Raw genomic sequence first — 25,177 nt, 5'->3', positions numbered from 1 at the left:
CTTCATTCCCTCGTGGAGGTTGGTTTTGGTGGTGTGCGGGTCCTTGGTGAGGGAGAGGATGAGCTGAGTGTCGTCGGCGTAGGAGACGATGTTGAGGTCATGCTGGCGGGCCACTTGTGCGAGGGGGGCAATGTCGACGTTGAACAGGGTCGGGCTGAGGGAGGAGCCTTGGGGTACGCCGCAGATGATGTCGGTGGCTTCAGATCGGAAGGGTGGGAGGCAGACTCTCTGGGTTCTGCCGGAGAGGAAGGACATGGTCCAGTCCCGGGCCTTCTCTCGGATTCCAGCTTCTTGGAGGCGTGTCTTAAGTGTGCGGTGGCAGACCATGTCGAAGGCGGCTGACAGGTCGAGGAGGATGAGGGCTGATGTCTCGCCGTTGTCAAGTTTGTGCCTGATGTCGTCTGTGGCGGCGATGAGGGCTGTCTCGGTGCTGTGGCTTCGTCTGAATCCGGACTGGGATGGGTCTAAGATGTTGTTGTCCTCGAGGTGGCGGGTCAGTTGCATGTTGACGATTTTCTCGATGACCCCCGCCGGGAAGGGGAGCAGGGCGATGGGCCGGAAGTTCTTGAGGTCCTTGGGTTCCACCTTGGGGTTCTTGAGGAGGGCGTTGATTTCGGCGTGCTTCCAGCTTTCCGGGAATGTCACTGTTTCGAAGGAAATGTTGATGACCTTCTGTAGTTGGGGTGCGATGGTTGCGTTCGCTTTGTTGAATACGTGGTGTGGGCAGGGGTCCGAGGGTGATCCTGAGTGGTTAGAGTTCATGGCCGTGCGCGTCTCGTCATCGTTGTGTGTGCTTTGTTACCGGAGGGTCACCAACTAGATCTGTGCTGGGTAATAAAAAGCGTCAAATAAAACAAAAAGGTCGAAAGATGTTTTTTCCCAGATTTTGTCAGAACACCACTCATCAAAGAAACACCAACTAAAGCAATATGTACCGTTGCCTCAGCACAGCCCCACGATGTCGCCAGCACTCAGACAAGAACGTCTTTATGAGGAGGCAGCGTACTGAAGAGGAACAGCGCTAGCTACCACAGGCGCCACAAAGCTCCGAACAACACGCAAAAACCCCGGTGTCAGCGTGCGCGAGCCAGCAAACGATCACTCGGATCCAAGCATCTCCAGGGGGCTGGCCCAGCCATTCCCATGAGGCGTTTGATAATAAGCATGCGCACAAACGAGGGGGGAAGCACATACAGACAGGGATCTGCAAACGACAGGTTAAGAGGCAGCAAAGCTCACGGCCATCTTTGAATGGAATGTGAGTCAAAACGCGGAATGCCTTAGATGCTTTTAGATTTTTAAAGTGAAGGCGGGCATCACTCTTAGTATTCAAAAGTGAAGGCGGCTGTGACTCTTACATATAAAAGTGAAAGTGAGCTAAGTGAAGGCGAACGTCGTGCTTAAATGTAGAAGTGAAGGCAGGCGTCAGACAGTATCTTAAAATGAAGGCTGCCCTCCCGCTGAATATTTAAAAGTGTAAGCGGGTGCCGCAGGCAGTAATTAAAAGTTAAAGTTTATTTTTAAGTGACTAAAAGTTACAGATCACCAGATGCCCATTGCAGCAGCTTTCACAAGAGGAACACGCCCAATCCTCCTTAAAACAAAGCCCAAAACCATCTAAAATACTGCAAAAAAACTCCAAATGACGGACGACATCGAAAATTGCTAAAAGTCTAAAAAATATAACCAACGAAGAAGGAGGCATGGCGAAAGACTACACCCAATACAACTGTGGAATCAGGAGGAGGTGGGAGGGAGGAAAACTATATTTAAATGTAATCACCCATGGTGCTGAAACTACACACTGGCAAAAAGAAACTGCGCAGGAAAAAAAGGAAAAAGTAGTGCCCCAGAGACCAGACAAAGAACTGTAGTGTGATGAGACAGTACTTAGTCCCTGCTGCCTGGGAGGAACGGAAGAGAGAAAGGAGGGACAAAGAGGCATGACTGACTACTGGCAAGCAAGGATTTTTGAAGGACACTGAAACAAACAAATCAAAAGCTGGGGGATGGCTTTAACCCAACATAAGAATTTACAATAGGTCTCCAGTGATCGACCTAATAAAACCCACCTCTTCAACCCTAAAGGTCGCAAGAACATTGGTGCTGAGTTAGCGATGGGTGGGAGAAGACCTGTCTATGTCTTCATTGGCTGTTCACGGGTCTCCAACCTTCTGTTCTGTCTGCTATACCCAGAGAGTATGCGTGGCATTATTACTTCTGTCTGTCTGACCGTCCTGTTTCCCACAGAAGCGGTCGCTCCTCACGCTGCTCCCCGATCTGCCTGCCACCACTGGTATCGTAGCGCCAGACTGCTGTCTGCTGCCTCGCCTCGCCTCGCTTTTGGCATGCTGCCATTTTGTTTTTGTTGTTGTTGTGTCTTCCTGCCCGGATCTCCACCCCGCGCCCGCCTCCCAGCTGATCCTCCCTCGCCCCTCCCCCCCACTATCAACATATGACCGATGCCTCTGCGCGCAGCGTTAACGCGCAGCGGTCGCGCCCCATGCGTGCCGAAGGCACGCCAAAGGTAAGCCCGTCTACGCCCGTCCGCGCCTGGACCGCGCCCAGAGCCAGCCCCCTGTCCCCTGCAATACCCATTCCACCCGCATAACATACGACGCCGCAACCCTCTCAGCCCTTAACCCCGGCCAACTCCCAAACTGCTACCAAGCCGCCCCAGGACACACCCATGGACCCTTCACCTGCTACTCCTGCAAGTTCGACGGCATCAAGACCCACACCAAATCCACAAACTCCACACAAAGATCCGCCACTAACCAACTAAAATGCATCCTGCTCAACACCCGCTCAGTCCACAGACATTCCATCGAACTCTGGAACCTACTCGACACTACATCGCCGGACGTCGCCTTCCTTACAGAAACATGGATGAACGCCTCATCAGCCCCCGACATCGCCATTGCCATCCCGGACATCTACAAGATTATCCGAAAAGACCGGATCAACCAAACAGGAGGAGGCATCGCCATCGTCCATAAGAACACCATCCGCATCACGACCAGCTCCGACGATAACCTCACTACCGCCGAACACCTTCACTTCCAGATTCACACCGACCCCAAAACCACACTCAGAGGCACCCTTATCTACAGACCCCCAGGATCCCGCTCACAATTCAGTGAAGACATCGCTGACTTCATCAGCCCACATGCCATCCCATCCGAGAACTACATGCTACTGGGAGACCTCAACTTCCACCTGGACAAGAAAAACGACAACACCACCACCACCCTTCTGGACAACATGGCCAATCTCGGACTCAAACAACTCGTTGACACCCCCACCCACTCCTCCGGACACACGCTCGACCCCATCTTCACCTCCAGCAAGCACATCTCCTTCGATCACACCACAACTCTCCACTGGACGGACCACAGCTGCGTTCACTTCCACTACAAAAAATCCACGTCCCATAACCCCCCACAACCTATTCCCCGAAGAAACTAGAACACAATCACCACCGACCAGCTCTTATCGTCGCTTCAACAAAACACTCCTGCCAATTCATCGGACCCAAACCAAGCAGCCACCAACCTCACACAATGGATCACCCACAGCGCAGACGAACTAGCACCCTTGAAAAACCATCTAATCAAGCAAGGGAACAAAAAAGCACCCTGGTTCAACGATGACCTTAAGAAAGCCAAGAAGTTCTGTCGGACACTCGAGAAAACCTGGAGAAAAAACCCTACCACTGACAACCTGGCCTCCTTCAAGAACGCCACTCGCAAACACCACCAACTCATCCGATCCACCAAGAAATCAGCATTTAAGGACCGACTTGACAACAATGCCCAAAACAGCAAGGAACTATTCAACATCGTCAAAGAATTCACTAACCCCTCCGCAGGCGCTAACGACATCACCCCCTCCGAAGGCCTCTGCGACTCTCTATCATCATTCTTCCACAATAAAATCACCGAAATACACAACAGCTTTCAAAACCAGCCCGAAGACCAGCCCACTCCACCCACCTCCGAACCAAAACCCCCCTCTAACAACCTTCGCGCCTGGAACCCAATCACCACTGAAGACACCATCCACCTGATGAATTCCATCCACTCAGGATCGCCAACCGACCCTTGCCCCCACCACATCTTCAACAAAGCAGACTCCATCATCGCACCCCATCTCCGAGACGTAATCAACTGCTCCCTCAACTCCGCCACCTTCCCAGAAAACTGGAAACATGCCGAACTCAGCGCCCTTCTGAAGAAACCCACGGCTGACCCAACCGAACTTAAAAACTACCGACCCATCTCGCTCCTCCCATTCCCCGCCAAAGTCATAGAGAAAGCCGTCAACAGTCAGCTCGCCGCCTTCCTCGAATCCAACAAATCCCTCGACTCCTCTCAATCAGGCTTCCGAGCCAAATACAGCACCGAGACCGCCCTCATCGCAGCAACAGATGACATCCGAACACTACTGGACAACGGAGAAACAGTAGCTCTCATCTTACTTGACCTCTCCGCAGCCTTCGACACAGTCTGCCATAGCACCCTCATACAACGCCTCAGCAACATCGGAGTACAAGGAAAGGCATTGGACTGGATCATATCGTTCCTCACCGGAAGAACCCAGAGAGTCCGCCTACCCCCTTTCAAATCAGAGGCCACCGAAGTCATCTGCGGCGTACCACAAGGATCATCACTCAGCCCTACCCTCTTCAACGTATACATGAGACCCCTCGCATCCATCGCGCGCCAACACAACCTCAACATCATCTCCTACGCAGACGACACCCAGCTGATCCTCTCCCTCACAAAAGACCCAAACACCGCCAAAACCAACCTACACGAAGGGATGAAAGAAGTAGCCGAATGGATGAAGAACAGCCGTTTAAAACTAAACTCGGACAAAACAGAAGTCCTCATCTTAGGACTATCCCCCTCTGCTTGGGACAACTCATAGTGGCCACCTGCCCTCGGAACCGCACCCATACCTACGGACCACGCACGTAACCTGGGCTTCATCCTAGACTCCTCCCTCTCGATGACCAGACAAGTCAACGGCGTCTCATCATCTTGCTTCAACATCCTACGAATTCTCAAAAAAATCTTCCGTTGGGATCCCCACCGAAACAAGAAAGACAGTCACCCACGCACTAGTCACAAGCCGATTGGATTACGGCAACACCCTTTACGCCGAAACCACAGCCAAACTACAGAAAAAACTCCAACGCATCCAAAACGCCTCAGCCAGGCTCATTTTGGACATCCCTCGGCAAGCTCACATTTCCGACCACCTGAAAGACCTCCATTGGCTCCCTGTCAACAAGAGAATAACGTTCTGTCTCCTCACCCACGCACACAAAGCCCTCTACGACCTAGGACCCGAATGCCTCAACACGCGTCTATCCTTCTACACCCCCTCCCGCCAACTAAGATCGTCCAATCAAGCCCTCGCCGCAATCCCGCGCATCCACAGATCCACCATGGGGGGAAGATCCTTCTCCTACTTAGCGGCTAAGACCTGGAATTCTCTCCCCACCCACCTCCGCCTCACTCAGAACCACCTCTCTTTCAGAAAGCAACTAAAAACCTGGATATACGATAAGTAATCTCACCTCCCTCCCTCAAGCGCCTTGAGACCCTCTGGGTGAGTAGTGCGCTATACAAATTCTTGAACTTGAACTTGGTTAATTAGTTGTTCTTAGTGAATGCGTGAATGTTGTGTTTTCTGAGCTACAGCCGCTACAACTTTCTTTTTGTTTGTCATGTAAGTTGGAGAATGTTGCTATACAGAGCACCTTGTAGTGTGTTTATCTGCATGTGTTGTAAGGTGTTAATAATATGTACTGGTTCTTCGGAAGTGCCTTTTTTGTGTTGACAGAAAGGAGGAACCTGTGTCGGATTATATGTGTCTATATAGCCTGCATTAGCGTCCTGGTGTCTGGAGTGTGTGATCTTAGTTTATGGATTGTTCACTTTCCACCAGTGAGTATTGGCCAGTTGCGTATTACCAAACACGCAAAGTAGGTGCCGGCCTATGGGCCCCACTCCTTTTAGGGGCCCGTGACACTTTTCAAAATCATTTGTATTTGATCTTTTAAGAAAATTATCGTCAAGCTTTCTTAAATTGCTTCTAAAAGATAGTAAACAATGAATCAACTCAAAGAAATGAAAACTTTACATTATAGACTCCAAGGTCTTGCAAAAAGGGAGACTTCCAAGATACCCTGAAAGATTTCACAGCAAACAAATTGAGGAAAGTGAATATTTAAAGATTTGTTGGTTTATTAAAATAATGTTAAAAATTATTTTTGTTTAATAACAATAATTGTTAATGTTTGGATTTGTGTAATAAAATTGGTTTATTAAAATTGTTGGTTGTGCGGGGGGGGGGGGCAAATTTCGACTGTCTAGGGGCCTCCACAGGATTTAATCCGGCACTGGTATTGGCCCAGGCCTGAAGGCTGTACAAGGTACACACTGGCTCCTGACTGTATCTGCATATAACCTATTCCTTAAGTAAAGAAGAAGAAACTCGGAAGATTCAATATACCTAATATCATCAGACATCTATTCAGACCAATGTGTCACCTGAGGAAAAACACCAGACATACACATAAAGCATACCATCAATATTGCGACCACTCAAGTGTACTTTAAACATGCAGGACAACACGACCCTCATCACACCATGCACAGGACAAGGGTCGGACTGGGCACCGAAATAAAGCTAACCAGATATTTAAAAAAGCTGCCCACATTAAAAAAACAGGCCAGTTTTGAACTTGTAAACAGACACTGTATGGGTATTTTGCTAGGAGTGGGAGATTGCATGCTTTTGTATGTGCTGCAGAAAATGCAGTGGGAATGCATCTGCTCTCACGTATGAGGAAAGGGTGGGATCTACGTCTTTGAATGACAGACATCTAAAATCATGCAGGGATGAAGTCTCCGACACCCGAAACCATGACATATGTGGTGTCACTGGCCTACAGTGTGCATACAACCCTAGACCACAATGACAATGAAGGGCTTTTAAACAGAAAGCCCTGTATCATGCATACCAGTAAAAAAGTTGATTTACTGCATGGCTTCCGTCTCCTGCTCCACAGTGAGGTAGGGCAGGTGGCCTAAAACAGACAGCCCAGACTTAATACATCTATCTATTTAACATTTTTTTTTAAATGTGTATGAATTTTAGAGGGGCACAGCCCCTGAGCCCTAAAGGAGAAACCGCCCCTGCTCCCCCACCATCTATGACCTTTTGACTTGCCTCAGTAACTGCAGCACTGAACTAAGATAACCTCCAGAACATGTCTGCTTTCTCTATATTCAGTCCACACCCAGGGTACAGGGATCATGGGAAGAGATCTGCTGCTGGAGATCAAGCACATTTTTATGTGATGGTTCTTGAGACATTAGAGGAAGCAGCTTGGGGTGCGTGCAGGCAGTTTGCTAAACTGAAATGCACATGTTTGTTGGAGCTTTCAAGGAGAGTGATGGCTTGTCTTATAGTTGCAAAGAATCTAGCATTAGGGAACTTTTTCAATGTAAGAGGCTGAAGTGAACGACGTTTAAAGGTGTCGTGTCATTTTTGTACCATGTGAAATAGGATGTTACTTAGTTGAGAAATGTTCAAACAGAAGTCACCAAACCAATTAAAGTTTTTGGAGATTGTGGCACTTTTTTTTAAAAGAGTATATTGTCTGGAACATTACATTTGCTATTTGTATAAATGATAGAAAACAATTTGCCTATATAAGATCTGGTCAGTAATGGGTTAAAGTGTATTGTTTGTATTTTCCAGGATAACAGAAAATACTGTCAAATCTCTGAAAGGCGCTTGCCGTTTTTGGACATTGCTATCGAACTTCCAATGCAAATGTCACAAATTCAAAGAAAAAATACTAAATGTGCCTAGATGAAGAAAAACAGACGCATGCGTTGTAAGGATGCATCCGAGATACATGGCGTCCTTCAGATGTACAGAAAGATTCTAAGGATGTAATTTTATTTGAGATCCTTTTTTTCTGGGAAGAAGACTATTTTCAATGTTCTATTTTGGTCAAGCTACAGTGTCCCGCCTTGCCATTCCTTTTCTTCATATTACCGTTGAATAAAGTTCTAATTAAAGTTAAACTCTGCATGGTATCTTTTTGTGTTTTGCTATGAACAAGTCAATTCCAGGTGCCTGCTTCTCATTGATCATCATGCCTCCTCATGACAACCACTTCCACATAATTTTAGATTGTAAACCTGCACATTGCAGCATTATTCTCTCTGTTAAATTTGGGTAAAGTGTAGTTGTGGAATTAACCATTTGCTTCAGTTAGTGTGCAGGATTGGCTTGAATAATAATAAAATGCACCCTTTTTGCTTTTTTTTAACATGAAAAGTTCATGTTCCTGATGTAAATAGGTATTTTTTTTATTTCAAATTAACTTTACATCATTTGTTATCCAAGTATCCAAATGTCCAGCGTAGTTGATCTTTACATTTCTCAAGGTGACTTTGATTGCCTTCAGACACATGTTTCACTGTGAGAGGTTTCAAGGCTGGCAAGAAAAGAATTTGTAAACCATAAAGATTTAAACGACATCAAGCTTTAAATCACTGTTGTGTGGTGCACTTTATACAAAACCACAAGGAAAGTGTATGTTCATTTTTTTTTTTTAAATCGTCTTCCATGGATCCAGCTCTCAGCTGAACCAATGGCCGATATCTAGAACAGGATAAGTAGGCAGGAGGCATAATATATAACATAAGAACATATGGATGCAATTAAAACAGAATGCACAGAATACTACAGGATACAACATTCCATCCCTTTAACAAAGAAAAGGTAAACATTGAATATTATAATATACTGAAAAGCAAAATCAAATAAACAGAAAGATATACAAAGCAAACGATACTGAGCACACAAAGCCTTCAATTAATCTTTTTTTTTTTTTTTAAATATGCACCCACATCTAGCAATATTCAATCATAGCATGGACCCTCATTTATGATCTCACCAGGTACACTATGAAATTGATCGTCATCATGAACTGAAATATTTCTTCCCGGAATACAAGATGGATTTCACTCCTTATTCGGTAAATCACACCTTTCTGACAAATCAACAAATGGAAATTTGCTACACAATATTAATTCCCCAGGAACACACACTGCTTTGGATATTTTGGGCAGCCCGGTAATTTTGGGCAGCCCAGACCACACTAGAAGGACCACAGAAATAAATTAAAATCAGTTTTACATTATTTGGTCTCATATGTCTTAATATGACTCAAGTACGAATCTTCACTGTGTTTTTAAAATATCTACCTGAACTATCATCATTATTTTTCATATTCTCCTTTGCACGTTTTATTGAAGAATGTAATTTGGCCATATCCACACATTCTGCCTAGCATTTTTCTTAATTGTATTTTCTATCAGGTACAAGTACAGTTCGCAATTTCCTCCCTCTTAACAACACAAAACGAGAAAACTCATTAGTAAAATGTGGAGTATTGAGATAAGTCCATATTTTTCCGTTACAAATACAACAACATCTACACCCAGGTCAGTGCAATCTGAATACCTTCCTTTAAGAAATTATTGCCACGTTCCACAGAACCATTAGATTGTGTACTGCATCAAGAAACTGTGTAATGTTTGATACTTTTTTTAAAAAACATTCTCTATACTATCAGGCACCAACTGCATTCCATTATCTGTAATTAGTTCAAACGGTGAACCTTCTAATACAAAGATTCTAGAAAGAAGTCAATAGCTTCCTGGGTACTCCTATCTACCACAAAATCATAATAAATCAATTACGAAAAATAGCCAACTAAAACAATAAGATAGCACAAATTTGGAAGTAAAGAATGTATGAGTCCTGCAAACTTCAAAGCCAACTTGTCCCCAAGCTTTATCAGGAAAATGTACAGACATCAATGGTGCATTGCTTAAAGTTTGATGCATCAATAAACTGACAGACCCTTAAAGAATTTTTCAAAATGGCTACACATTACATATATTGTGTATGCCAGCCAGCAGACGTCCTTAGCCGGTCAGCGCAGTCCTAAACTGCTCCCAAGGCACTTGCCTGACTATCGCATCACACCAGGCTGTCGCATCTCACAAAGAATATTCTTTAGTTGTTAAACACAACAACATCCAGCTCCATTAAGTACCATAGGCAGCAAACAAAGGGTGAACTGCTTTGCTGCACCTCTACCAATCATCGACTGCACAGAATAAGATCCTGCTGAAGGCTCCTTCTCACACAGGAATCTAAAATCGCCCATCCTCTAATGTGATGTGTGGTCAACTTCTTACAAAGCCACACAGAAACCGTATGTTCATGCTTTTAAATAGATGTTTATATTGAGAACATAAGTTCTGCCTCAGTGTCCATGGATCTAGGACTCAACTGAACCAACGGTCGAGACCTAGAACCAGAATGCAGGAGAAGCAAGTATGAGGAAAGTGCATGACTAATATAAAACATAAGAAGATATAAATGCAATTTAAACAGAATAGAACACTCACCCAAGTGATAGCAAGCAACGACATTCAGGAAATTTCCAAAAGCAGGATCATGGAAATCATTTCAGAAATATTTATTACTGATGTGACGGACACGCTAGAGAGTCAGTTTGAAGTGAGTCGGAAAATGAAATTCAAGGCTGTGTCGTATAGTTGATAAAGGAGTTTGACTCAGTCACTACATGCCAAAGCTAGTCTTTACAGAGATGGATATTAACCGAGACAAGGTTACTTGTCAGGTGGGGCTACAGATTGTGGAAACTCTGGACTCAATTACAAGTTACAAATAAAATATAATGTACTTTATGGACAGTCTCCCATGCTCTGATTTTCAGTGCATTATTTGCCTTTGTGGACTAAGATAAACCTAAAAGGACCTTTAAAGCACTAAAATGTAGTCAGTTGAGCACTGTATGGAAAACAAATTACATCACAAACAGCTTCACAGTAGTTCAAGGGAAAGAGGGAATGCGATAGGGAGTGATAAGTTAAGTAGGGTTTGGAGGGTTCAGGAGCACCAATAAAGCAGTAAATTGAGCAAAAAGGCTTGAGTGTAAAAAAGGGAAGAATTGGTAATGAGTAAGCAAGTTTAATTCTGAGGAACATGGATCCAGTTCAAAAAATGCATTTTGTAGTACATAAAGTAATACTATGGTAGTACTACGTAGTTACTTATTACAAAATGCAATTCACAAACCTACAAGTGTAAATCTCCACATCCACCTCTCCTATCTTTTCTTTGTGGAGATCATCACACATGTACGTCTACTGCTTAGGGCCCGATTCTTATGCGGTTAGGAAATCTTCCAGATCGAATCGGTTTGGATATGGTTTCCGAACGACTCGGATCGGGAGAGTCTGAACGACCGAGTATGATGCATCCGGATGCTTCCAGATACGATTTGTTTGGACTCCCATTGACTTATATGGGAGCCTATGTTCCTAACCGCATCGTAATCTGGCCCTCGGTTGGTAAGACACGTATCCGATCCGATTCGGAAGGAGCAAATGCCGTTAGGAGGCCTTCCTAACCGCATCGTATTCGGGCCCTGAGTGGGAATGCTTTCCTAACTGCACCTGAATCGGGCCCTAAGTAGTGAATGTGGCAGGGACCAGGGGGAGCGGCAAGAAAAAGGTGAACCCTCAACTACTAAATGGGATTCAAGATGAGTAAAGGGGGGGCTCTGGAGGGCTAAAAGGGTTTTAGGGAGGGACACATACACACAGAAGGGTAAGCCCATTGCTAACCACAAACGGCCCTTCTAAAGTTACTACAGCCAAAAAGGCTGTACCAAATAATGGAGTCAGAGACTTAAAATAGAACCCCGTAGGAAATAATAGTAAAATTAGCAAATTTATTTTACTTAAAAAATGATATATCAATCAATTAGCATTTGTAGAGCGCAGCACTGTCACCCCTGGGGGTATTTGAATGCTGGGGTGTGAGGTCTCAGTCGAAAAACCAGGTCGAGAGAGAAGGAACAAGCAGAAAAAGGTAAAACAGAGGGCACAAAAATGAGCAGGAAAAAGAAAAACACGGCAGAAAAGCAAGACGAAAAGGCAAAACAGAGATAGGAATGAGCAGAGGAGTCACAAACAGAGGGCATCAGGTAGACAGGCAGCAGAGGGTAGCGGATTGCGGGCAAGCTGGACAGGAGAATTTTCACAGGGGACCTGAAACGAAGACTTGCTGAAGGGGTTCATACCATGGCCTCCACTAAGTAGCTCCTGGGGAAGGGGCGGGGCGCTTGGTGGCAGGAGGAGGGAAATGGCGGAAATAGGGAAGAAACAAGCAAAAAAATGCAAAACAGTGCAGAAAAACAAGCAGAAAAGGCAAAACCGGGGCAGAAAACCAAGCAGAAAAGGCAAAACTGAGGGCAGAAAAACAAGGAGAAAAGGCAAAATGGAGGGCAGAAAAACGAGCACAAAAGCCAAACAGAGCAGAAGAGGGCAAAACAGAGGGCAGAAAAATGAGCTTAAGAGGCAAAATGGAGGGCAGAAAAAAAAGCAGGAAAGGCAAGTACATCCTGAAGGAAGGGAGGGCCCTGGGTGGAGGGAGAAAGGAAACAGTAGGAGGAGGGAAACAGTGAGAAGAGGGATGAAACAAGCAGAAAAAGGCAAAGCAGGGCAGAAAACAAGCAGAAAAGGCAAAATGGAGGGCAGAAAAAAGTGCAGAAGATGGCAGGAACAATCAAAAAAGGCAAAACAGAGCAGTAAAACAAGCAGAAAGGCAAAGCAGAGGGCTGATAAATTTAGCAGAAAAGGCAATACAGAGCAGAAGAGGGGGGACAAAATAGCAGAAAGGGCAAAATAGAGGGCAGAAAATCTAGCAGAAAAAGGCAAAACAGGGGGCAGGGAAAGCGAGTAGAAAGGCAAAACAGAGCAAGAAACTAACATTGGGCACAAACAGGGCAGGAGAGAGACAGGCAGCAGAGGGTAGCGGACTGCAGGCAAGCTGAACAGGAGAACTGTCGCAGGGGGAGCCAACATTAATTTAATGTTACACATTTATAAAGAAAAAATAAATACAATTTTGTGCCAAAATGTTTAACTATTTTTTATGTTTAAAGTAATTCTACGCATAAAATGTTTATTCTTTTACACATACTGATTAGATAAACATTTTATTTTAGGTGCCTTTATTTAGGATTTATATCAGAATGATACATTCAGCAGTTCAAAAACCAAGTTTAAAACAAAGAACTTCTCCATACTGGTTATCATTATTACTCATTAGATCTCCGCCATTACATCACATCAGTGTTTTATCATGTTTAGGACTCCATTTCTGGGTTTCCCTTCCCACCTCCCTCACTCCCATTGTATCCCACATCAAGATCAATCACTTTGTACCCCTCTAACATCAAACCTTTAATTTTTTTTTTTTTAATTAAATCTGTTTATTGGTATTTGTAAATTCAACAATACAAAAGGCACTGCTTTACAATCAGAATTGCTCTTCAGTCATTCACAGGGATTAAGACATCAACAGTATGATTCATCAGAGGCAGCATGACAGTGCAATTAAAGTGGTTTTGAGCGGGACACCAATGCCCGGGTGTGCCTGCCGAATAGAAAACAGGAGTCAGCTCTTCACCTCTTTATGAGGAGAAGGACAAGCATTGCATATCCATCCCAGCCCCAAATGATTAGCATGTGCAATAGAACAAAACAACTAACTACGACACTATTGCCAGGTTACATTGCTGTTCGCCCCAGCACTCAGCCCCATCAGCCCAGACCCCCTCCTCCCCCTCCGCTCCCACCCAGGTGACCCGCAAGATTCTGCATCAGACGTTGCATCGCCGCCGTGTCGCGCATTGCACCTAAGGGTATGTCTGCCATGGTGTTGCCAGTTCCCACGCCCCTCCCGCTTGTGGCGTCAGTTTAGGTCCCCGCCGCCCCTTCCTCCGCAGCAGCTCCAGGCTCCAGCATAGTGTTTAGCATGTGTACCCATCTCTCTGCCATAGGCTCCTTACGGAGACCCATAGTTTCCTCCCTCCGGATGGCTGTCCATTCCGCGCGCGCCCACGACGAGAATGACAGGATCCACACCCTCGTGGCGGGTGGGTCCCTCGTCCTCCATCTCTTGGTGAGGAGACGGACTGCCGTCACCAGTCCTAAGTCGAGGGATCTGGACGACGCCTTGTCCCTAGGCGGCATTTTGAAGTGGTGTAGGAGACACTCAGGCCAATTGCAAGGGATGGTGCGGCCCTTGCTCCGTGTAAGTAGTGCATGAATGTCCCTCCAGTAGGTGCCGAGGCACGGACAATGCCACAGAATGTGAAGAAGTTCTGCGTTCACTTCCCCACATCTGGGGCAAGATGCGTCCGCTCTGTGGAAGTATTTATTTATTAGGTCTGGGGTCAGGTAGGCCCTGTGCACTATGTATACTTGGATTTGGCGGAACCTCGCATTTCTGGGGATGCGGACCGGGCTTTTTAGAATCTTTTCCCATTCTTTGTCTGCGAACGCTCGTCCCATGTCTCTCTCCCATTTCACCCGTAGTGGGGTTAGGTCCTGCTCTGTATGTGCCCGTAGGGAAGCAGCAAACCATCTGACTAAGTGCCTGCCCTTGCCCATAACGTGCAGGTACTGCATCGTCAAATGTTGTGCCGGTTCTTCCGCGACATCGCCCCATTTAGCCGCCATGTGCGCTGTTACGGACCTGTGCATTAGGAAGCCCCCGGGGGGGAGCCCAGCGTCCGCGACTAGCGTCTCATAGGGTATCAATACTCCATCCTGGTACAGGTCGCCTAGTGTCTGGACATCCATCGCATGCCATTGCTCTAACATGGAGTGCGTGAGCGTCCCCCCACCGCCGGGGGAACCTTCCAGGGGCACAGCAGGCGCATAAGAGCGCACCCCTCTCGTGAGGTACAGTGCCCTGCGGAAGCATTTGAATGCTACCGCCAACAGTAGTGGGGTGGGGCGCGTTGGCACCGCCAGTGGATGAAATAGCGCAATGATCCGCTCCAGCGTATACGATGGGTGAGCTGTAGCGGTATCCTCTCTTCCCCTGTCCGCCAGCCAGTGGGCGACCCATTGGAGCTGTGCCGCTAAGTAATAGTGTTCAAAGCAGGGAGCCGCTAGCCCGCTCCTGTCCGTGGGCAAAAAGAATTTCCCAAGCGCGAGGCGGTGCCGAGATGCACCCCAGACAAAGTCTCGTAAAATCCTATTGAGATTAGAGAAAAAGGACGCCGGCAGGAAGAGTGGGAGGTTTGCGAAGTAGTAGAGGAGGCGAGGAAGCATCACCATTTTAGCGAGGGCCACTCTGCCTGTGGGCGACAGCGGAAGTGTAGACCAGAAGCTTATCTGGGCCCGGAGCGCCGTCACTGCTCTTCCCAGGTTCCCGTCTAGCAGGTCTGTCTACTGGCGGTAAATCTGGATCCCCAGATATTTAAACGTGGCCTCCTGCCACTGGACTCTTGTGCCGTGGAGACTGTACTCCGGGTCCGTCACGTCGTGGAGACTGTACTCCGGGTCCGTCACGCCCTCTCTAAACGCATAGAGGCACGACTTGCCCGCATTGACTCGGAGCCCCGAGAGATCGGCGAAGCGGGCCAGTAAAGAGGCCAGTGAGTCCGGTATGTGACTCACGTCTCGGACAAAGACCAGTAAATCATCAGCGTACAGCGACACTTGATGAACCCCATCGTCCAGCGGGATACCATCCGCCAGGTGCTGTCTAATGGCCGCAGCCAAGGGCTGTATTGCCAAAGCGAAGAAGAGCGGCGACAGGGGGCAACCCTGCCGGGTCCCTCTACCCACCGCCACCGCCTCAGAGACATAGGGTCCCATCCGAACACGGACCACGGGGTTGTTGTACAGAAGCCCCACCATCTGCAGGAAATTGTCGTCTAACCCATACGCCACCAGCACTGCCGACAGGTATCCCCACTCCAGGCAGTCAAAAGCCTTTGTTAAGTCTAGCACCAGACATCCCGCCCTGGGCCAGGCCGACGTTGCCTCCGCAGCCACCCGGAAGTACCTCCTGAGGTTCAGGGATGTGGACCTTGCCGGTACGAAACCATTCTGATCCGGGTGCACTAAATGCGAGACCACCGGTGCCAGTCGCTCTGCAAGGAGCTTTCCGAACACCTTGTAGTCGATGTTCAGCATCGCCAGCGGGCGGTAGGGGCCTAAGGACATGGGATCTCTGTCTGGCTTGGGTAGGGACACTAGAAACGCTTCCCTCAGGGAAGGTGGGAGCCGGCCAACGTCCACTGACGCCCTATACATCCTGAGGAGCTGAGGCGCCAGGATATCGCTGTGTGCTTTGTAATATTCAGCCGGAAGGCCGTCCGGCCCCGGCGTCTTTCCGGACGCCAGTGCTCGGATTGCGTCCCCCACTTCCTCCAAGGACAGCGGCGCACCAAGTTCCTCATTTTGGCTGTCCTCAATAGTAGGCAGGGTGACCGAGTCCAAAAACCCTGTTAGCCTGTGTGTGTGGCCGGTACTGCGCGACCTGTAGAGCTCCCGGTAGTGGTCCGTCAGCGCCCGGTGGATTTCGCGCTGCGTGTACACCACCGACCTATCGTTTGATCGGATGGCACCAATCGGAGCCCTGCGGTGTGCTTTTCGGACCAGCCAAGCTAGCAAGCGGCCAGCCCTGTCCGCCTGTGAGTGTGTTCTGGCCGTGTGGGCTGCGTAGTTGTGGCACCTCAGCCGTTCAAGTAGGACCGCGTGCTCACCACGTAGCTCCCCCAGTGAACGCGCGTGCTCGCCGGCACCCTCTCCCTCTCTTTCATAGTGCAGAAGCTCAGATTCGATACAGGTTAGGGACTCAGACACCTGCGCGCGGATATTCCACGTGGCACCCAGGCAGTGCCCGCGGATAGTCACCTTGTGGGCGTCCCACTCCACCCCCGGATCGCTCGCTGTGCCTTCATTATCTTCAAAATAAGAAAGGATGGCTGTGCCCAGGGATGACCTAAATTCAGTGTCCTCTAACGCTGCAGGCTGTAGTCGCCAGGTGGGCACCGGGGGTCTATCCGCCTCCCAGTTAAGCTGAAAGTAGAGGGGATTGTGGTCTGAGTGTGTCCTTCCTAAGTACTCAGTCTTGGACAGTAGCGGGAGTAGGGACTGGGAACCCACTATGCGGTCCAGGCGAACGTGGAGGCCGTGCACAGCCGAATAATACGAGTATATTTTGTCCGCAGGGTGTTGTGTGCGCCAAAGATCATGTATGTCCCAGTGTACCAACCAGGTCCTAAAGGCTTGTGCTGTTGATGTCGCTGCCGCTGCGCGCAGGGGTGGGAAGGAGCGGTCTAGGTGCGTGTTAGAAAGGCGGTCCCTGGGGAGGCAGAAGATGTCTGACTGACCACCCCGAGACCCCCCTCTCCTTATGGAAGTGGCTGAGCGCCGTCGAGAGGCCTCCTGGATGGGGGTCCTCTCCTAGAATCGTCACAGCAGAGCAATCACCCCACTACAAAGGGACACCACACAAGAGGGTAACTTCTTAGAATCTTTATCAGCAATAACGACTGGTTCTTTCGGCAATATGTACAAACGGATCGAGGGATCCTTAGAGTCTCGGTAACTGGGGGAAAAGGGTAGCGGGACAGTCTTGGTACCAGTCTGGCACAGGGATACCCTACGCTCAGCTCTCAATCCTCGAGCTGGGGGGTTCCGCGAGGTAGGGCCGTGGCAGCGCCAGCAGGCTCCAAAGATGGTTTCAACGAGGTTGGGCCGCGGCAGCACCAGCAGAACTCCAAAGATGGTTTCAGCGAGGTTGGGCCGCGGCAGCGCCAGCAGACTCCAAAGATGGTTTCAGCGAGGTTGGGCCGCGGCAGCGCCAGCAGGACTCCAAAGATGGTTTCAGTGAGGTTGGGCCGCGGCAGCGCCAGCAGGCTCCAGAGATTCAGGGTTCAAAGTAGCGAGTTCTTCGCAGGGTCAGTCGCGACAGCGTCAGCAGGGCTCTCGACTCCAGGATACAACTGCCGACCCATTCCAGAGCTGCCCCAGATATAGGTCTGGAGTCCTTTAATGTCCGGACCCTCGCGCCTGGGGGTCAGAGGGGCCGGGATGAGAGCGCCCAGACACCCAGCAGGGAGGTGGAGCCAGCGCCCAGGGAGGCCGGAGGGCGATCGAAACCAGGCGTCCGGGGACGGCTGGGGGCCCAGCGAAACCCCCCTCCTCCTTGATCCGTCAAGTGGCCGCTTTACCACCTGGTTGGATCTTGGTGCCTCAATGTCGGGGCTTCGCGGGGGCTGTGGCCGAGGTCGGGCCGCGGTCACGTGGTCTGGACGTGGAGGGTCCGAGATGGAGTCGGGGCCTGAAATGGTGGCCCAGGATTGGGGTCGGATCTTTAGGCCGGGGGACAGGGGTCGATGCTGTCCAGGGCCCGCCATACAGGAGGAGTGTGACCACGCCACGAGGCCGGGTACAACAGTGCGTGTCTAAAACCATGTTAAAGTCGCCACCTAGCAGCCAGGGAAGGCCCGCATATCTCTGGAGGACCGGGTTGAGGGATGCCAGGAAAGCGGGTTGGTCTGTGTTGGGGGCATAGATGGAACCCAGCAGTATCTCCTGCCCGTTAAGCCTACCCCTAACAAAAGAGTACCACCCGTCAGTGTCTACTTGCGCGTCAGTGTATGTAAAGGGGACGCCAGCTCTCACCCATATCAGGGTACCACGCGCTTGCGAGGAGTAAGTCGTGCCATGTATCTGCCCCCTCCAGCGCCTGCGGAGCCTGTCCAGCTCCACCTGGGTCATATGCGTTTCCTGGAGGAGCGCAATCCCCACCCGGTGTCGCTGCATATAAGCGAATATCGAGTATCTACGCGACGGGGTATGCATACCGCGGACATTCCATGTCATAATGGTGGTGTTGGCCATGGCGTGTGTTGTAGTGTAGCCATCTGGGGGGTTGGGGGGGTCGACCCGCCGGGCCGGGGGTCGGGCTTGTGCTGGGTGTTCGCTAAGTGTCGCTCCTGAAATATGTGAACTAATAGAAACATGGTAACTCAACGGGCGGTTTCCCAACGGGGCAAACGTCCAAACTTGATAGGTAAGTGCTCTTCAAGGCAACATGTCCTCGATTCGAGTGCGTGTGGGGAAGCGCGCAGTCAGTAGCTTATCGTACTACGCCCTCACCCAGGGCCCTCAAACTTGTGGAGGTGTTCATGAAGGTATCAATCGATGGTTCACGCCAGATCGGCCCTGGGTAGCCCATGGGGTGGTGTACGCGCTGAGCGCCCAACTCCTCCCCCCGCCGGGCACGGCTAGGCGCCTGCAGTGTGGGACGCGCCTGGCATCGGGGGCCCGCCACCTGCGCTAGCAACACATCTGGCAAGCAATGAAAGGATACAATATGCAGTGCATTCAATTCGGACAATACATCTGGTCGTTCCAAGTCCGTCCCAGTTCACACTATGAAGTCCGCTGTCTGGGGCGTGACCGTAGGCATAACAATATCATCCGACAGCACCGTGGACGGCGACGACGGACCGCTGGCTTGTGCTTCACTCAACTGTCCATGGTCCAGGCCGTTGCCTGTGTTCCCTGCACCCAGCTTCGCAACCGCCTCTAGGGCCTCCTGTCGCTCCTGTCGCATTTTCTCCGGTCTTGGGGCGGCCTGTCCTAAGCCTGCGCTCCGCCGGGTCCCCCTCTTCCTCCGCCGCCTCCTAGAGCGCTGCTCCTGCCAGCCACCTTCATCTGGGCCTGTCGGTCGCGGCCCCGACCATTGTCCCGTTTCCTCTAGCCAGTCCCAAACCTCTGACGGGGCCTCGAAGAAGCGCGAGCCCTCCTTGGTGATCACTCTCAAGCGGGAGGGGAAGAGCAGCGAATAGGGCAGGTCTAGCTCCCTATGATGCTTCTTCACTGCCAGGTACGAGCCACGCCTCTTCTGTACTGTCGCCGTGTAGTCCGGAAAGAACAAGACTTGGGTGTTGCCCACTTTGAGGTCTCCCATCTTCCGGGTCTCGCGGAGCCCTGCATCGCGGTCTCGATAGTTGAGGAGTTTAAATAGGAACGGACGGGGCCGAGTTCCAGGCCTCTGGGCTTGCGCTGGCACCCTATGTGCCCTTTCCACTACAAATTGCGGCAATAGTGTCCCAACTGGCAGAAGAGCCCGCAGCCAGTCTTCCACGTAGTGTTCGGGGCTCGTCCCTTCTTCCCCCTCCGGTAGACCCACTACCCGAACGTTGCTGCGCCGGGAACGCCCTTCCGCGTCCTCGGCGCGATCCTCCAACACGTGAACTCTGTCAATTAGGTCCTGCAAAGCAGAGGCATGGCTGTGCACCACCGGCTGCAGTTTCTGGACCGTTTGGCGCTGCGCGGCAACTGACTCCGATAGTTTGCGATGGTCCGCATGCAGCAGCGTGAAGTCGGAGGTGACTTTGTCGAGTCGCGCTTCCAGGGAGGTCTTGGTTTGTACCAGGGTATTTCCAATACGCTCCACCGCTGCCAAGACCGTGTCCAACTTGGCTGCCAGAGCTGATACAGGCTCCATCTCCATCGGCTGCTGAGCTTGTGGCGGGTCGGGCCGCCCGGGCCCTGCAGCTTCGACTGCGACTTATCTCTCAGCCTGCCCATGGCGAGCTGCTGCGCCGTGGGCATCAACACCCCCGACGGTGGACCACCAGCAGCGGCGGCAAGGCGCACAAACCCACCAGGCTCTCTGCACTCGCCGGAGGGTCAATGTAACGTGGCAACCAGTGATTGTCGGGCCCAAGCGCACCCACCTCAGTAAAACGCGTTGTTGTGTCTTTGGAGGGTGGTCCAGCGTCGAGTCTCAGATTGTGTGCCTCACTCCCAGGGGGTATGCAGGCGGAACTCGCAGGCGGCTCACCACTGCACCCTTCCCGGGTCCTCACCGCCAACTCAGCCTGAGTGTCCCGATGCATCAACAGGCGGCATACACAGGGGGGTGCGGTCCGCAAGCGGGGGCCTCACCTCCTGTGGGCGGCCTAGGTGGTTCCCGGGGCAGGGCGGTGCGTTCAGCTGCCCGCCTCGACTTCTTCGCCGCTCTGCCCTGGCCTTCGCCGCTCCCACCATGCCTCCGCTACTCTCAAATGTTCCACCGCCAGGCTAGAGGCAAGCGTGTAGTCCGCACCTCTGTAGCCGGGGTCGTATGCAGATGGACGCGTGGGGGTCTCCAGCCGTGGGCGTCTTTGAAGGGGCAGCCCGGGACTGTGCGCTGGTTGGCTCCGAGGTCACGGCGCGTGCCCCGTGCTGCAGACCGGTGAGGGCTGTAGGCAGGAATGTCTCACTGGAAACCCCCCGGGGCATCAGCACAGGCGGGCTCCTCTGCCCTGCAGTAATTACGCTGTGTCTGATCTGGACGGCGCGGCCGGGAGCCCAACGTTGAATCAGCAGGGGGCAGGGGGGCCTCTCACTGCGTGTGCTCCCAAAATGGCGCCTAAAACAAAATGTCACCTCTTTGGTGCAGTCCAGTGGCTGTCTCACCCCAGCATCGCCGCTGCCGCCCACCACCGCCTTGCCGTGTCTCTCAGCCGGTCCTGCGTCCCTAGGCACCTCAAAGCTCCCGCCGGTCACGGCTCTGCACCAGCACTGGGTCGCCTCTCGATCGCCCGTCACTGGGCCCCGCAGCACACCTCAGGGACTGCAGCAGTCTGGCCGGTACTCGCACCGGACCGTCTGTGGAGAAGCGGGACTCTCCCCCTCCGCTGCGCGTCTCCGGGGTCCCGCCAGTGACCGAGTCTGCACCTTCCCAACTCGCCCCGGCCCACAGCAATGCCGCCGCTCAGCCGCTCTCCTTCCGGCTCCCTGCGCGAGCCGCTCCGGGCTCCTCCTCCCAGCCTGCCAGCGGCTAAGCGGATCAATCGATCACCCGGTCCTCAGTGCCTCCCCAGAGGGTTTCGTAGCCCGCAGCTGCGGCCGGGGTTCCTCCGCTACTTCCGCGGTGCCTGATTCAGGGCCCCTCCTCCCTTGTTCGAGATCCTGGTGACCATCGCGCCCTCGCCACGTTTGCCCGCGGCGCTCAGGCAGTGGCGCGTTCCCGGCTCCCCGGCCGTGCCCCAGGGGTTTGGACACACCGATGGGGTCTCCAGGCGATCCCGCAACCATTCCGCCTGGCACTGGTAAGCTCAGGTCACTCCATCCGATGGAATGCAGGATAAGTTGGGCCCTCAGTGGCAGAGCTCTAGCAAGTGGCGTCCGCCATGTTGCCCGGCTGGCCACGCCCCCCCTAACATCAAACCTTTAATGCTATTAAACTGAGTATCCGTTCCAAGTGCACTATAAACTGTCCTCTGCGCTCTCCAGCCGGCCTGTGATTTTACCTTCCATTCCCCACCTCGTCTCATGGTTGTCCCTGAGCCGAGACTGCACAACACATACATTTACATTACAGGGGATCATGGGTCGCTTTCGGGTTCGTCTGCTGACTGTGGTGGTTCACAGATTGTTCCACGTGATTCGTTCCATTTCCCCCATATCCTAGACCACTTTCTGGGGCAGCCTCTATGTAAATAGACCGCCCTTTCAGCCACCATCGCTATGTCCATATCATTTTCCCACTGTGTTCGTGTGGGGGCTACACCAGAACCCCAGTTTCTTGCTATATTTCTTTTTGCTACTGCTAATCCCAGCGTTGCCCAGGTTTGTAGAGCCCGGTTGAGGTCCGTAGGCTTCCAGATGTGAAGGAGACAACACCCCGGGTCCAGCCGAAGTTCAGCCTCGCCCACCTCTGAGATCTCAGTGAGTACTCGTTTCCAGTATATTTGTATGACAGGACAGTCCCAGAGGATGTGGTAACACGTTTCTCTCTGACCGCAACCCCGTAAACAAAGTGGATCAGGGATATGGCCCAGCCTATGCAGTAGCGTACGTGGGTAGTACACTCTGTGTAGTATTTTGAGCTGGATTAGTTTTAGTCGTTGTGAGAAGTTGGCCTGATATATGATGTTCACTAATTCTAGTGATCACCTTATATCAGTCCAAACAACCCTTATGGTGATTGGTTGTAAAGTCAACCTGATAGACCAGCTATCCTAGTAGCGTGGACAAAAGCAGTCTTTAGGCTAAACTCTTTTGGCATGTGAAGCCAGCTGTTTTACCACAATATAACCCCTTGAATACCAGATGAAAGGACACCACACAGGTTGTTATGAAAATAAACGATATATTTATTAATAACAACACCTCTGAACTCTTTATGAGGTCAGAGGGCTAAGCACATGACAATACTACAACAGAAATACGAGTTCGCACAATATCTACAAGTGTGCCTGAGGGGCACGGCAAACCATCTACTCAAAACAATGGAATGCGAGGAAGGAAAGTACTGTAAGGAGATCCAGAGGCTGGAGGATCGCTGGGACTACGCTACAAACTAGGTAAGTAAGGAGCACGAGGCCCACGGGACTCACGTGCAGAGTGGGAACTCTCACGCGGGATGCGTACCAACGTCTATGGATGCTACAGTTTAGAAAGTTACGGATTCCGGACGAACCCGGCTGGATGGAGGGAAAACAACAGTGGACCTGGACACTAGGATAGTGGACACAGACTTCAGCACCTAGAAGTTTTAGTTACCTAACCCACAGGCTGCGGGTGCATAGGGCTGAAGTTGCGTCGGGTTTGCTGTGTTGATCCCGGTGATACCTGAAACAAGAAGTTGCTGGCAGGCAGCCAGATGGAGGAGTCCGGTGGTTCCAAGGATGGAACTGGAAGGAAGAAGTCCTGAAAGGGAAGGGGACAGAGTCTTGGTCACTAGCCAGTGACGGTGCTGGAACCAGGAGGGAACCAGGTGCTGTCGCCGCAGTCAGGTGAAGGAAGGGTCGCTTCTCTCTGTAGCTGCGCGGACCAGGAGCTGCTCTTCACGACCAGGCTGGAGGCACGAGCTGTCCCACGTAGTCTGCTGCTGTTGGCGGTGTCGGATCGTCGATCTGGACAACAGGCCTTGGCTAATGCAAGCCACGCGGTGGAACAGAGATGGCGTCTGGTGTGGACCAGGAGGGTCCGGGGTGCTTCTCTTTCACAAGGAAGCAAGGGCCAGTCTGGGGGACCAGGCTAGCAGTGTCGAAATCTTCGGGTCTTCGTCTCAGAGGTCACTAGCCAGCCGGCAAGTGACCAGACAACAGGAAAGGCAGCAACCAGGCAAAAGGGCCCCACGCAGATCACGGGGATGCTGGTCTTTGGTGCAGGAGCTGCGTCGGTGTGGGGCTTCTCAGTCCCCAATGCACTCACTCGAGAGTCACTCGAGGGTCGTGCTGGAAGCGCTGTGCAGGTTTCTTCAAGATGGCCGTCTCCACGTTGCTCGTCGCACCCACGGGTCCCAGCTGTGCTGTGGATGTGGGTAGAGGTCAGAGAGGTCCGGGTCTTGTCGAGCTGGATCGTCGGATTCCGGGCTGGAAGGACTTTGCAGCAAACCGCACAGAAGCTTAATGGTGCCTGCGAAGCAGCATGGTCACTCCCTGACCATAGGGGAGATTCTTCAGTCTTCTGGTGTCCAGGAGGTCGAAGGTCAAGAGTTCTTTGTGGAAGTTGTCAAGAGTAATCTAATCTAGAATGGGACCAGCTCCTACCTTTATTCAGCTAAAGGGGGCTGCACTACGACTAGGTCCCTCCCCTGGGTGGGACCAGGAAGGGGGGTGGTTACACCCCCTATCCTTTGTCCAGTTTCACGCCAGAGCTGGGGCTGGAGTGCCCAAGCAACTGGTTGGAACCTGTGTATGCACAGGGCACCTTGTGTGCCCCAGGCATGTCTCATTCCTTTCAGCCTTGGCCTACCTAATACACAAAATCCTGTCTGGGGTGGTGCTAGCACCTCCCAAGGCAGGAAACCCTTTGTCTGAGCCTCCCTCGCTGGAAGGACTCCCAGCAGCAGGAGGCCAGACTTGTGTCTGTGGTGGCAGCATCCATTTTGTGATGCTGAGGCTTGAGTTAACTTTAACCGGGGTTTACAGTTACATACATGTCGTGTCCCTCTAGAAGGGTGGAATGCTAACCCCGTCGCCAGAATTGGCGAGGGGTTAGTATTCCAATTCGTATGACACCTTACTCGACATGTTTTGATAATGCTATGCCAAAGTTAGCATTTAACCGCGAGGATTATAATGCACTTAAGAGTATATGGTATAGCGTTATCATGGAACAGCTATTAGGACTTGGTTCCGCAAGCTGCAAACGGGCTCAACTCATGCCAGAGCACCATCTCACATAATTCCAAGCACTCTGCCTTCAGGATTGACAAGGCC

The 25,177-nt window shown here is 51.0% G+C and overlaps 1 protein-coding gene and 1 long non-coding RNA gene across 4 annotated transcripts in view; one reads left to right on the top strand and one right to left on the bottom strand.

Annotated features, from left to right (window-relative positions):
- Positions 1 to 8,111, top strand: part of CYP39A1 (cytochrome P450 family 39 subfamily A member 1) — a 265,029-nt gene extending 256,918 nt beyond the window's left edge. For both annotated transcript variants that reach the window (XM_078647646.1, XM_078647647.1), the window contains exon 13: positions 7,780 to 8,111. The gene's annotated coding sequence lies outside the window, so the exon portion shown is untranslated. The remainder of the gene's footprint in view (positions 1 to 7,779) is intronic.
- LOC144762455 (uncharacterized) overlaps positions 1 to 25,177 on the bottom strand; it is an 81,279-nt gene that overhangs the window by 2,743 nt on the left and 53,359 nt on the right. The window contains exon 3 of one of the 2 annotated variants that reach the window (XR_013596093.1): positions 8,420 to 8,527. This is a non-coding gene — a long non-coding RNA (uncharacterized LOC144762455). Of the gene's footprint in view, positions 1 to 8,121; positions 8,528 to 25,177 lie in introns of those variants that run through there. The other variant, XR_013596094.1, reaches the window with a different exon arrangement.

This window comes from Lissotriton helveticus, chromosome 6 (genome assembly GCF_964261635.1).
Source record: "Lissotriton helveticus chromosome 6, aLisHel1.1, whole genome shotgun sequence".
NCBI classification, from domain to species: Eukaryota; Metazoa; Chordata; class Amphibia; order Caudata; family Salamandridae; genus Lissotriton; species Lissotriton helveticus.
The sequence above is the reverse complement of the archived record's forward strand: the minus strand, read 5'-3'. Positions and strand labels throughout refer to the sequence as shown.